This window comes from Haliaeetus leucocephalus, unplaced genomic scaffold (assembly GCF_000737465.1).
Source record: "Haliaeetus leucocephalus isolate CR32 unplaced genomic scaffold, Haliaeetus_leucocephalus-4.0 Scaffold545, whole genome shotgun sequence".
Lineage (NCBI taxonomy): Eukaryota > Metazoa > Chordata > Aves > Accipitriformes > Accipitridae > Haliaeetus > Haliaeetus leucocephalus.
The window spans coordinates 5,644,148-5,658,135 of record NW_010972981.1 but is presented as its reverse complement, the minus strand read 5'-3'; the positions used below and the strand labels follow the sequence as shown (position 1 = coordinate 5,658,135).

At 39.4% G+C, this 13,988-nt stretch overlaps 1 protein-coding gene across 2 annotated transcripts in view; it reads right to left on the bottom strand.

Moving 5' to 3' along the window:
• RBPJ (recombination signal binding protein for immunoglobulin kappa J region) overlaps positions 1–13,988 on the bottom strand; it is a 64,305-nt gene that overhangs the window by 50,011 nt on the left and 306 nt on the right. The gene's annotated exons all lie outside the window — the stretch shown is intronic.

Sequence of the window (13,988 nt, the reverse complement as noted above, 5' to 3'; positions counted from 1 at the left end):
CAGAAATTAAGAAAGCAGCTGAAAAAAGGAAGAGGCCACAGACAGAAGGAGCAATGAAGATCTGGGACAAAGCTTAAGTATTTGCTTCCTGTTTCTCCAACTACGGTCCAGTGTTGCAAGACTGAATGTTAGAAGGTTCCTTTTACTGAAGGAGAAAGGTTGCACACAGCAAGCCTCACTGGCTGGAACTATTATTCAATTCTGATATCCAAAGTACATGCCTATTTGACTTTTTAAATTTTGATGCAAAATGAAGGGGGCAGGAGTGCTTTAGCCAAAGGGCTACTACATGAGCTTCTTAATCAACTGAGAGTAAACTGAGGCTCACTGTTGAAAGAAAAACTGCACCAGTGTTACACATCTACTTCAGGAATATCTTTATGTTAACCTTTCAAATACGTATTTTTTGTGACGCAGCAATAGCAGACAAGGTCATGACAAGTGCATCACAAAAATCTACAAACTACTAAAGATGCCTTCTCTAATGAGAACAACAAATGTGGGAGAGAACTCTTTCAATCAAACTGGTAATTTTTAACCTATATTAAAAGACCCCAGTATGAACACTATTTCTCTAAGGTTCTGAAAAGGTATTATGAAAAGCAAATCTAACGTTTGTATTCAACCACTGAACCAGGCAAAAAGAGAAGTTACGATTTTATGCAGAAAGTTACACATGCTCTTTTAACCCATTTTATGTTAGGAGAAACTTTCTGTATAGTAAACATTAATTCAAGTTGTATAACAAAGCTGTTTAACAACCAACCTGAAGTTTATCTGTATACACACACACACTCCCACCCCCCTTTTGGGCAATGCTTATTTACAGAATTTAGCTTCAAAACCTGGTCTCAGCTTTACTTTGTTTGCTTTCATCACTTCAAAAACAATCCTTTCTCCCAGTTCTGTTGCTTTAGAAATACACCATGTTAAGTAAGAACAAAGTGTCCTGTTTCTTCAGAGCTTTCAATATACTCCCTACAAAGCCACTAGCAACAGATTGCAGTCTCTGAATTCATTCAAAGTTCTATTTTATCCATCCCTCTTGGAGCAGCAAAAGGGTAACAAAATAGTAATAGCTTCCCATATACTTGAGAGAAGGGTAGTGAAAGGAAGTAATGAAACTCCTCCACAATAAAGTGATCCTCCACTATGTCTTCTTCCTACCCCCCCCAAAAACACATTTCCTGCCCTCACAATATTAACACTTAGTTTCTTTCTTTGGTTCTCCCCACATAACTTAATTTTCCTCATCTCTCTGTATCAATGTTTTGTCTTTTATTTCACAAGATATCTGGGGTTCTTGAATTCCAATCCTCAACAGTTCTTTAGCTGGGAGACAAGCAGAATACCAGTGCTCATTAGACATCCCCTCTCACAATCAAAGACACTGACACTGATATGGCCAAGCTCCAAGTTCCAAAAAGCAAGGAATAGGGTTTGTATTTGACTTAAAACATACAGTTGTTAGATTATCACATTGGTTGTGTAGTTACAGTGACTTCCCCATTCTGTAGATAATGGTGGTGATGCTCTAAGCACACCACAAGCCTTACAGGGCTAGTGACAGCAGATGTTGGGGTTAAAAAGGGAACATGACAGATCCAGAGTAAGGAGCAACAGTGTTGGGAAGCACTCTGGAAGCACTGCTCTGGACAAAGGTAAGTGAACACAAACTGCCCAGGAACAAAGAGAATAGGGCTTACACAGAAACTTCACAGAAAAAAAGGGGAAATAAAGTCTTCTGGTGTACTACTGCATTAAAAAAAAAAGGGGGGGGGGATGTAGAAGCAAAACTAATTGAGGGCTGCTCATGAAATTAAGGAGAGAACAAGACTGAAAGCAACTAAGTAAAATAAAAAACCCCAACATTATTTCAATATGCTCTATATATAACAAGACAAAGCAGAATTGACTAGATCTAAATTGGAATCAGAGGAAAAGGATATCAAGCAGTGGCTATACAAATTTTTCAGCTAATGTAAAAAAAGGAGAAAATAATAGGAAAGCAATTGGACACAGGTAGAACAGTATCTTCCATTAAAAAAAAAAGTAGTAACATTACTGAAGGAAATAGCCTAAAATCAGGACATTAAGTAGGAGAATACTGAATATAATAGAGAAAGTATCAAAAGTGCCACCAGTAATATCTATGTTAAGAAAGTACCTTAAACAACAATATCCACAATTTGAATCCTACGCACCAGAAGCATAGAGGAAAACTTCCAGTAAGTGAAGAAGTCTCTTATCTCTACAGATGTAATACTCATCACTGCCTAATAACTTCTGGCAAACAAGTCTGTTGCTTTTTGGATTTTTTAAGAACTGTTCTAACTGAAAAAGATAAACTTTCAAATTTGAAGTGATGCAATGTGACTTTCATGACTACGCAAACTGACAAGTCTAACCAGTCTACTGCTAATTTTAAGTGCCGTACAGCAATAAGGTGAAACAGGTGAGAGTCAGTTCAGTTTTTCTGATTGCTTGCTAAGTATTGAACAACATAAAAAAAATAAAAGATTTTGTCCAGAAAAACTACCTGGATGAAACACTCAAAAACCAGTCCAGAGAGTTCATTCTTACATACTTTATTTCCGTATGGAAATGCAGCCTAGATTCAGGGAACACTCATACAAGGACTGGTTTCAAACTGTCTTGACAGGTACCTTCAGCATATCTTCTGAGGTCACCTTTTATTTACTGCAGTCTCAAAAGCTACATGAATTCCCTGGTGACTGGAAAAAGGGAAAGATTGCACCCATTTTTAAAAAGGGTAGAAAGGAGGACCCTGGGAACTACCGACCTGTCAGCCTCACCTCTGTGCCTGGGAAGATCATGGAACAGATCCTCCTAGAAGCTATGCTAAGGCACATAGAGGACAGGGAGGTGATTTGAGACAGCCAGCATGGCTTCACCAAGGGCAAATCATACCTGACCAACCTAGTGGCCTTCTGTGATGGAGTGACTACATCAGTGGACAAGGGAAGAGCTATGGATGTCATCTATCTGGACTTCTGTAAGGCCTTTGACACAGTTCCCCACAACATCCTTCTCTCTTAATTGGAAAGATATGGATCTGATGGGTAGAGTGTTTGGTGGATAAGGAATTGTTTGGATGGTCACCTCCAGAGAGTAGTGGTCAACAGCTCAATGTCCAGATGGAGGTCAGTGACAAGCGGTATCCCTCAGGGGTCCATACTGGGACCGGTACCGTTTAATACAAGTGCACTCTCAGCAAGTTTGCAGATGACACCAAGCTGAGCGGTGCAGTTGACGCACCTGAGGGATGGGATGCCAACCAGAGAGACCTGGACAAGCTTGAGAAGTGGGTCCATGTGAACCTCATGAGGTTCAACAAGGCCAAGTGCAAGGCCCTGCACCTGGGTCAGGGCAACTCTGGTGTCAATACAGGCTGGGAGATGAAGGGATTGAGAACAGCCCTGTGCAAAGAATACCTGAGGGTACTGGTGGATGAAAAGCTGGACGTGAGCTGGCAATGTGCGATTGCAGCCCAGAAAGCCAACCGTGTCCTGGGCTGCATCAAAAGAAGTGTGGCCAGCAGGTCGAGGGAGGTGATTCTGCCCCTCTACTCCAGTCTGGTGAGAACCCACCTGGAGTACTGCGTCCAGCTCTGGAGCCCTCAGCACAGGAAAGACATGGACCTGTCGGAGCAGGTCCAGAGAGGGCCACAAAAACGATCAGAGGGATGGAGCACCTCTCCTATGAAGACAGGCTGAGAGAGTTGGGGTTGTTCAGCCTGGAAAAGAGAAGGCTCCGGGGAGACCTTATAGCAGCCTTCCAGTACATAAAGGCGGCTTATAAGAAAGATGGGGACAGGCTTCTTAGCAGGGCCTGTTGCAACAGGACAAGGGGTAATGGTTTTAAACTGAAAGATGGCAGATTTAGACTAGATCTAAGGAAGAAATTTTTTACCATGAGGGTGGTGAAACACTGGAACAGGTTGCCCAGAGAGGTGGTAGATGCCCCATCCCTGGAAACATTCAAGGTCAGGCTGGATGGGGCTCTGAGCAACCTGATCTAGTTGAAGGTGTCCCTGCTCATTTCAGGGGACTTGGACTAAATTACCTTTAAAGGTCCCTTCCAACCCAAACTATTCTGTGATTCTACATGTAAATGCAGCAGTTAGTTGAAAAGAACAACAATTATCCTTACAGCTCAAGGGATGCAATAAAAAGAGTTGTCCTATACTTTCTAGTAGCCTTCAATACTTGCAAATGACTGTAAGAGCCTGGTCCACTTTTCCTTTGCTACCATCTGAACTATGATTTATCACTTCAACAAGCTCATTGTGAGTAAAACTTCCCAGGATAACCTTTTTTAAACATTGTTTCATAATGACATCTTTGTTTTGCCCATTAACTATTGTGAAACACAGGTATTTTGCCCATTGCAAATAAAAACGCAAAAAGTTCTGACGTTTGTTTTAGCGTAGTTCTCACATTTGTTTTAACACAGTTCTTAGTATTTTGAGAATGCTGCTATCTAAACATAAGCACGGCAAACACAAATCTTATTTACTGTATTATCAAAACTGAACATGAACGTGGCCAACGTCTGTATTATTAATTAAAATAGACATTAGAATAAGTTCTTATGCCTTAACTTTCCTGTTTCTGATGACCTTTATGGCAAAAATTACTTCAGATCTAGAGAACTACCTATTTTCTGTCTCTACATAATACATTTTTCTATCGCTCTTGCATACAAACTAAGAGGCATATTCACCTCCTTAATCAGCAGCAAAACAATTAATATTGGAAGCCACTCTTGTAAATTTAGTATTCATACAAAGATCTCTCAAACTTTTACATCATGATTAGGATTCAAAGTCAGTATTATCTCTGCTGACTGAAAGAGTTTGTCACAATGCATCATGCGTGCTACAAGCCTCTTCCAAAGAGGAATTCTGATCCCAAATACTTACTTTGATTAACTGGTCTGCATAGCTTATTAATGAGAGATTTGTAATGCACATGTAAACAAAACAAACCAAAACCAACACCAACCATGCAATACTAAAAAAAAAAATAATATTGGAATGCAAAAGGAAAAGAACAAAAAAAAAAAAACCCAAACCAAAAACAACACCCCAGGACTAGCGCTGGCAAAGAAGTGCTGAACAGCAGAAGAAAAAGATTTGGCCAGAAAAATACTTGGACAGAAAAGACACATCCAGAATAGTTTTGCTATATCCCCCTCACTTCTGGAAGATATTACATTATTAAGGATTTTACTAGTCATCACTGTACATCTACTACAAAACTAAGAGAGCGTGAAAAGAAACACACACATGCAGAATAACACCAGTCTTTCAATAAAGCTTTTTCTTTTCTGAATTCTTACACTCACTACTGAAGCCAGATCTGGCTGGCTGACTTGGAAAGTGGTAAAATATTTTGAATTTTAAACATAAATACCTATACAGAACAATTTCTTCAGTAGTATAAAGACATGGCTACAGCACACTGCAGTACCACTTCATTTTTCTTCACGCCACATTTATCCACTGGTCATGGCCTATCCAGTGCTTTTATATTTCAATCATGTAAAAGCAGCACCTCTCTAGTGTCTACTCTAATATCCCTCACTATTACCAAAATACATTACTTATGAATACAGTTATTCTTAGTGTTCCTTACCATACCTTTCTGTTACGCAGATTAAAAACCTAAGAAAGTCTGGTATCTTCTGACCATCTTTCACAGTTGCAGTAGGGAGAGAAGACATGATGCCATCTGTCAAAACCCAGCAAACTCAGAACAGCGAACAGCCCATAACCACACAAGAGTAACAAGAACTGAATCAGGAGACAGTGATTCTATTTCCACCTCTCCACGGACTCTGCGTTTGACCTTGGCAAGTCACTGGTTTTTTGTGCTTGTTTTTTCATGTTCAGGACATGAAGGGCTTTTACGCAGATGGCTGGAACAACAACAACAATAAAATAACTGAGTAAGTTTAATTATTATTTATTCTATTATGCCAGGCCTTAGAACTCTTCTGCAACGGCATAAATTCAGAGTGAGCGCAAGCAACTCTGACTCTCTAGACCTTCATTTTGAAGTTCCCTTTACGTAAGAACACTGGTGAAAGCAGAAACCCATTATCAGAGACCCCCACACTGTATCAAAAACTGATAAAAGCTTAGCTTCACAAATTCTTCTGCTGAGCAAACAAGTTTAACCTTATTTTCTACACTGGCCGTTCCTAATCCACAGCTTGCAAAACAAACACTGCCTGCAAGATCCTCTGCCACTGCTCCCAGGCAAAATTAAATTATAGACTTAAAATAAGACCTGCCAGGAAAAGGAAGGTAGGATATTGCCTAGAGAGTATTTTTTACTCTGTGCCATCTCTATGGTCCGACAAAAATTTCGGACCAGTATTTTACACAATTCAATTCCCTCTCTCAGGCTTAGAAAGTTCTGAATTTCATGGCTGCCTGATCAAGTTTCATCCTGATACCAAGTTTCCTGGTAATCTCCCAAAGCACCACACACTGGAAATAGGCCACAAGTGTAGCTTTGAAAAAAACAAAGTGCAGATGAAATGTTCTACAGACCAAGCAATGTTATCAAGAATACCAGCAGAAAGACTTTTTTTCTGGCATATACAGAAAATGTCTACATTTGTCCATACTCATAATGTTCCCTCTGCTACTCAAATAACTATAAATAATTACACTAACTATCAAAAGACTGACTAGGACCCATTGCAATATATATACCCTTGAATCTCACCTACCAGAAGTAGAAAAATTAAATGAAGTAATGGGTGTAATGTCACACAGAGCAGTCAAAAATGACCACTTGCCAATATAGCTTGTTGCCTATTAGAAAAAGTGTTCTGGATTTTAAATATACTGATTAAATGGCACTGCATAGAAGTTAGTCATGCAATTACAATGAAAAGGAGATAGTTCCTGGTCCTCAATAAGAAACAAATCAGGAAAAGTTATACCTTAACACAACCATCTCAATGTCTTCATGTTTCCCAAGCAAAGCAATGAAAACAACTTTATTTAAATAATTACAGAAATATATACTTATATTCAACAACATTTTCAAGGCTTACCTACATAAAAAGACGTGTTCGAAAAAGAGACTCACAAACTTACTGACAAAACATGCTGTTGACTGAAATATTCAGATTGCTTTAGAAAGAATAAATCATGCCCCAGCAGCATGTTATTCATCAAATAAACTGATTAATAAAAATAGGAAAATATTACAATGATTACATCTTATTTCTATAGTTCTATAGATCAGTCAAGCTTTTAAAAAATACAAAAATTATTAAATGGAACACAAAAATAGTGTTTATCCTTGTAAAGTTATAGCCTCTGTCTACTGTAAGGATGTAAAACTGCGACACGACATACTGAAACCCCTACCTTCTTTCCTTTCTTGGTAAAAGTTTACCACTACAAATATGTAGTTTATGCATTTACAAGCAAATGAGCATGAAGATACATGGCCATATATCACTATCTGGCTAACTAAACTTCAGCTGAAGAGTATGAAGCTCTTCATATTTCAGAAAATTAAGTTATTTTAAATAGCATACATAGGCTCTGAAAAGTGGCCTATGATGTCACACAAACAGGCAATGAAAGAGAGTTTCTTTAGGTTGTAAAGGATACTTAACTTTTTTTTTTTAAATGGTAGCAACCACAAATACACACACACACGTGAATTATGAGTAAAGAGCACCACAACATAAGTAGAACCCCAGGAAATGAGATTAAGTGCTAAACTTAGAGTTTGACATTCTTTTCCAAGACTCAGTAAGAATATAATGATATGGAAATTGCTACTTTCTATTAATAATTTTATCTTCAAAGAAATTTATCGTCTGTTTCCTCTTCTGAGTTTTTACATTGGAAAGAGGTAACCATAATTCTATATTATTACCTTGCCTCATATAATCTTAATTATTAATTATTGCAATTATGTTCAAGACAAGCATGAAAAGTGTACAATATTAGAACATTATAAGCATTTCCACATAAAAATAATGGAAGTTCAGTAAGATCAAGAATATAATTTTACACCTATAATTATAAACTTGCCTTGAAATACTACAGACTTAAAAAGCATACCCAGTTTTGTCAACAGAATTAAGATTTCATCTGACAATACAGCTAGTGACATTTACCTTTTTCCCTTCTTCACCTAAATACATAGGAAAAAATAAGCAACTCTTTAAAAGCAGGCAGATACTACAATTGCTCAATTTTTAAAAATACTTCAATAACGTAAATTTAAAAAAAAAATCCACTTAAAAGTACACCTTCTCTGTGAAATGCTCTTGGGAGGCAGTGATTCAGCACATTACAGTGCCATATAGGTCAGTTAATAACGTGCTTGCAATTAACATCCAAAGAATTTAGGGTGGCAAGTATTACAAACATAGAAAAGATGTCCTGAAACTAAAATTCTGCTGACACGATTTGCTCTCCAAATGTGAAACTAATATTTTCTGTAAACTACATCCTTCATTCCCAATAGAGATTCAAATGTATTGCATAAGATAGAATACTTGTTTGTATAAAATATGTACCTAAAATTACAATTTCACTCTTCGATTTTATCAAAAAACAAACATAGGGTAGAATAGGTATGTACTGCACCTTAACTGTACTCTTCACCAAAAATGAGTTACTAACTATAAACCCTTTTTTCAAAATCTTTACCCATGACAGCACCGTAGGTCTTTCAGGAAGACTTTATAAGTAGTTATAGACTACTCTAGCTTCTTTTCACATTCTTTTTAAATATAGACATCGCTTAAGTTCAAAATAATGAAAAACAACCCTAGAATGAATTATACCACAAAGTAGAAATGAGCAAGTCAGAGGAAAGAAACTCTCTCTCATGCACAAACCCATGATCATTTATGCAACTCATAGTACAGAACAGCATACTTAAGAGTTATCTCTGCAATGAGATATCAGCAAAGGATATTGCCTTTTAACTAGCAGTAAAAAATGCACACGTTATGCCTAATAAAACAGTCTACAGATTATTTATGGAGAAATCAAGCTATAAAAAGATTATTTTCAAAGTTTCTTTGTGCTCTGTATCAACCAGAATAAGTCAGAAATGACAGAGCTACTTAATACAATGAATAAACAATGAAAGCAAATGAAATCCAAATCAAGAGCTTAACTTCATAAAATTGCTCCTACTGAAACTACAAAAGGTTAAAAGAATATTTGCAAGCATCTCAGAAGATTTCTTCAAGAATATAGTGCTCACAAAGGTTTCCCAATAGCCAGACTTAAAGACACTGACATGATCCTTGATAATGATTTAAATGTTAGTCACACAAAACCATCTACTCATTTGATTGTAAATGAGTTTTTCCCAACCTTTAACACTCATCATGTGCATATATACAATACAATAGCTGTAGTTATGCTATTACTCAAATCTGAATAAGCACTATGTTTAAACCTCCAGTGACAGTAAAAACTGTAGCCCGAAGATCCCATCCTTCAATTCTACTCCTATAGTCTATATAACCCCGTTTCCGCTCTTTGAGCTTCACTGAAACCATTCTCACTAACATCTCTTGCAGCCTAACCCTATAATAAAGCTCAGAATCACTATGCAATTCTTATCTTCCTAGACCTGTCAATCACCCAAGACTACCAGCAATGCTTCCTTTCCAGAAATAATTCTCCCTGGTTTCCTTGGCATTGTTGCTCTCTTGACTCATCCCTTATTCTAATTATTATTTCAGTGTGTCCTCCTGAAGGAGCCTCCTCATTCACCTGTACCATTTTATGAATTATTTAATAGGTTTCTGTCTTGCATCCCTTTCCATTCTCCTTCACTTTATCCAGGGCCAGGATTCAAACTCAACTATTACCTCCCTGCCATTAATCAGCAACATACTTTCTACTTCTTATCTCCTGTGTTTATTCAAGCTAACACCTCGGCTTGCATCTTTCTTTGTCCATACAGATGCGTCACTATCAGCTCAGTCTCAGCATAGACAAAACACAGGTCTAACTCTTTCTATCACTGCTTCGGTCTCCTTTCCACTACTTTAAGTCATTAACTTCCACGACTCTTACCTAAGCATCAGCCCCTCACACCATGGTTCTCTATAGGTCCTAAAAATAACCTGGTTTTGAGATCTTGGCAATGCCCACCACATCACTAAGATATGCCTTTAGTAGTTTAAATTTTATCCTGTGACCACAGCAGTTCACATCTGAACTACTGAAGCATCCTTCTTCATCTTTCAAAATCCAGAGTTGACCCTGTTCTCTTTATTCTGAACATTCCTCTCTAGATAGCTTTTTTTCAGCCTAAGGTCAGATCACACAAGTCTCCTCCTCCCATCACTTGGGCAACATCCACTTCACTCTCTACTTCAAGACCCTTACTGGTCAATGTACTCATCCCAAAATTACTAATCAGGATGTAGATGAGGTTAAAGTTTCAATAAACTGTTATATTTTCATCTCTGAACTTCTCTTCTGTTGCCTTTGTGGTTGGGAGAGTTCCACAAAGCAGTACCTTCTTCTTTCAAAAACCTCCTACAAGTCTTTCCATAGTGCTCATTAAAAACAAACAAACAAACCGACCAGATGGCTGGCATACCTAGCCAGCTACGCTAAAATTCACTGCACTGATGCCAAACATTCTCCTGTGTCATCACAGATCTGATGTGTCTTCCCTTACCCTTAAATCGTTAAGTATTCTGGGTCAGGAAACACCTCTTAACCACAAAACTTTGGGATGACTAATTCAGACACACAACTTCAGTAGTCTGATACTTAGAAAAGTGTTACTAAAACAATTTTCTACTTTACAGTGCCTATGGAAAATATCATACCAGTGATAAGCCCGCTCAGTTGTTTTCGTCTTTATCAAGGTTTCTCAGCCTGTTTGAAAAATAACCCAAATACTATCTTGTATATTGCTGTTACAGAGGTTTTCACTGGTAATCAAGTACTCAAACCAATACCTAGCATTTATCATTTTTATCTACCCTTTCTAAACTTTGTTCACTTGTTTGCTGGTATAGGAATCTTTGCTAGGGTTTTTTGCAATGGCTTCTTGCATTATTTTCTAGTATTTTAAAGATCAGGTTGTCCCAGGCTACAGAGAAGACACCATTCCATATTTTATGTCATTTTAAAATAACACAAAATTAAGTTCTTAGGATTAGAAATTCTCTTTGTCATATGGCTGTATTAGGCCTAGCACAGCAATTTTCAAACTAATTGAGGCCTACAGGTATTTTTGTAATATCACTAATTATTTAAAACAAAGTGTTTTGCACTCAAAATGTGCTTCTCTAATTAAATAACATTTTCATTAATATTGTCATCTTAAAATGATGAGTTTCCCTAAAGCATTCACAAGCAAAACCAAAAATGCTCTGCAAAACCCCAAAATACTATCCTATTACCCCAGCCATAAATTATCGACTTCATTTTAAATAATAGTTCAAATAGTTAGTAATTCATTTTCAGTTACTTGTTTAATGTTTCTGTGTACTTTCTCATTATATCTAGTTTTGCCACTGTGCAATTTAGGTTCAGTCATACTGTACAGATGAGCAATTTTGATCAAAACATTCCTTGTGATGCAAGTAGCAGGAGTGTGCCACGTGCTGTGAACAAGAAACTGGTGATGTACCCTCCCCCCCCCCCCCCCAAATTACTGCAGTGAACTCCTACTACTCCATTCCAACACAGCATAAACCTATATACCATAATTTAGGCTTAGGCATACAGTTTTCATAGGAAAAAAACCCTCTGTTTTCACATTCAGCTTACACTGACTGCAGAAAAGCCATATGCTTTATCTCAAAGTTTGAGCACCCATAAGAACTGTAAGCTGCCCATTAAAACACAATGCACTATTTGGGTACTACATTCTTCAGTTACAGCTTTTTAATTTCAAACACTTTTTTTCCTGTGCAAGTCAGCTTTTACAGAACAGTCTAAAAAGAAAACTGCTTTTACTGACTATTTTGAAAAAACTCAGCTACTGGAGTATCATCAATTTTTAATCCTAATACACAGTGACAACTCGGCATCAGAGCCATACTCCAAAAACAGGTCATATAATAAAAAAATCAGGCTGCTTAACGTAATCTAACTATAACATTAACCAAAGTTAACAGACTTCATTTTACCAACGCTAAAAATATTTAACAGTAAGAAAACAAGACTACTTTTTCAGAGAATTATTCAACTTAAAGGTTTTGAAAAATAAATTTAGCATTAAAATCCTAAACTACACACTATTTTTTTCACTCTTGTAAAAATGCTGTCTTTCCTAATATTCAAATTATTTGATCAATTATTTAAAAAAGATAAATAACCTACAGTCGTTATCATCAACATTTTAACAGATCTCCGAGAGGGATAAAAGTAACATCACAAACACGAGAACACTTCTGACAAACCTGTAGTAATCGATAAACAAAAGGAAATGGAGCCCAAATATTCAGATGAGTAAACTAACAGAAATGTGGAAAAAATTAATCGCTAACTAGAGCGCAGACTAATACTTATAGCAAACTTTAAAAGCATTCGTTCCCTTCTTTCAACTCTAACCTCTAAAATAGTACACTCCGGGAACCATAACAAACACGACCAGCTTCCCTAAAGAACATTTAATTGGGAAAACGTGTATGAGCCGCAAGACGCCTTTATCAGGAGAGAAATCAAGCAAAAGCTTCGATTTAGTTTTCGACAAACAAGAGTAAGGAATTGGAAACACTACTGCAGCCAAACAAAACAACAAAATACCATAATGCTACCTTCTCCATGAGAACAAAAGCATCAACCACCAACCCCACCCCACCCCCAAGCAGGCTGTTGCTCTCTAACCACAGAGCCAATGCTGTAGACAATGTAATCCCACAGGGAAGACAGAAGGTCACAGACACACTGCGAAATCATAAAATAAGGTCCACGTTTTGGAAAGACGCAGCAGTACTTTCACCAGTCAAGATTTCATTTGGAACAAACAGGTGGAGTATAGAAACGGCCTGTGCTTCTCCTGACTCGGCACACAGAGGGAGGTCACACGTGCTCAGCACAGTCCAAAATTAAGGGCACGGCACTTACAATAAGCAGCAGAATTCGAGATGCGGTGAGGGTGGCAATACGCAATGTAACACTGCAGGTGAGATTGCGTACTGTATGCCAGCAGTGGATCTGTTATTATTCATCAGCTGTAGGTGGCTAAGAGGGTGTCACTTGTTACAGTGACACACGCTGCAGCCGGCTAGCCGCGATGAAGCATGACCCGGCGTGGCCGAAAGGGATGGCAACTATCACTCGCTATGATCCCGCGCGGCTTAGTGGGGTGGGGAGGCTGCTGCCCTTCGCTGCAATGCAATATTCGGAGGAGGGCTGCTAAAACTCAACAAAGCCCCGGGAACGCTGCGCAGGGAGGCGAGAAAGGGCCCCTCAGCCCCCCGGCCCGAGGGAAGGGCTGTCCTGCTAGCGGGGGTGCAAAGGCTGACCGCCCTCGGCGCGACCGAGAGCGCTCCGCCGCAGCGCGCCACGGGGACAGAGCCGCCCCGCTCCGCTCCGCAGCCCGGGCCGGGCCGGGGGGTCTCCAGCCGGGCCCCGCCGCCCGAGGGGGGCTGAGGCAGGGCAGGAACGCTGCGCTCCGCTTCTCCTAACCGCCGCGGCCGAAGCCTTTGTCCGAGCGCTCCCGGTCTGCGGCCGAGGGAGCCCGGGGGTCCCCCTCCCGCGGCAGCATGGGCTGGGGCGGCAGAGAAAGGTGACAGAGAAGGGGTCCCCTCCCCGCCGGGCCCCGCGGCTCTCCGGGAAGCCCTCAGAGAGGGAACTCCTCCGGAGCACCGCCGGGACGAGCGCTGACCCCGCACGGGGGTCCCGACCGCCGTCGCCCGTGCCGGGGAGGAGGAGAGCAAAGGAAGCGCCCAGCCGCGCCGGCACCTCCGCGCCGGGGGGCCGCCGGAGA